Genomic DNA, 729 nt, shown 5'->3' with positions numbered 1-729 from the left:
TTTAATACGGAGCGCTTGAATTTGGTCAACGACAGACTGGGTGAAATGCGGTGACTGTTACATGTGGCAGCATTGCAGCTATATTGGCGGCTCGCTTGACAGGCCAATGTTCTTCAACCCAGTGTGTGGTCGGCATGACCGGATTTCGCAGTGTGTTCCCTAGGTGAATACGCGTAAGGAGACGAAGGTAGGTAGTGTTTGCTAATTAGGTTCATATTTGTTATTTGCCTGGCCTCGTTCGATGGGTGGGCGGCGGGTGTTTTCTGCCATAAAATCCATTATCTTTTCAACGTGGTACAGAAGTGGTGACCAGTATGCGTCTTCCACTAAGGCTGGCTGAACTGGACTGCGGTCGTTTCCGTTAGGTCGCCTTTCATTAATTCCTTTCGCGCTTATTTCCAGGTAAAACTGTGGGGCACATTTCTGGTGATTCTATAATTTGCTTGCAATCGACCATGATAAAATTGTTTCTGAACAAACGGCTTAACATTCCATGACGACACAAGCGTCACGGCAACCGAGGCACCCAGGCCTTGCGTTGAATATAATCTTGCATGTGAGAAAATGGGGCGTAATTCATCAGCTTCGTATACACCTTCAGAGTGGTCTCCATACTTAATGCTTTTAGAACAACACAGGATCGCCTCCAGCAGCATATGTTTGGAAATGTGCGCAGGAGACCCGTGACCTATATGTGGCTCGCGCACTTCCTACGCCTATTGGGTGTTC

Source organism: Opisthorchis viverrini (assembly GCF_000715545.1).
Source record: "Opisthorchis viverrini unplaced genomic scaffold opera_v5_29, whole genome shotgun sequence".
In the NCBI taxonomy this organism is placed as follows: domain Eukaryota; kingdom Metazoa; phylum Platyhelminthes; class Trematoda; order Opisthorchiida; family Opisthorchiidae; genus Opisthorchis; species Opisthorchis viverrini.
The sequence above is the reverse complement of the archived record's forward strand: the minus strand, read 5'-3'. Positions refer to the sequence as shown.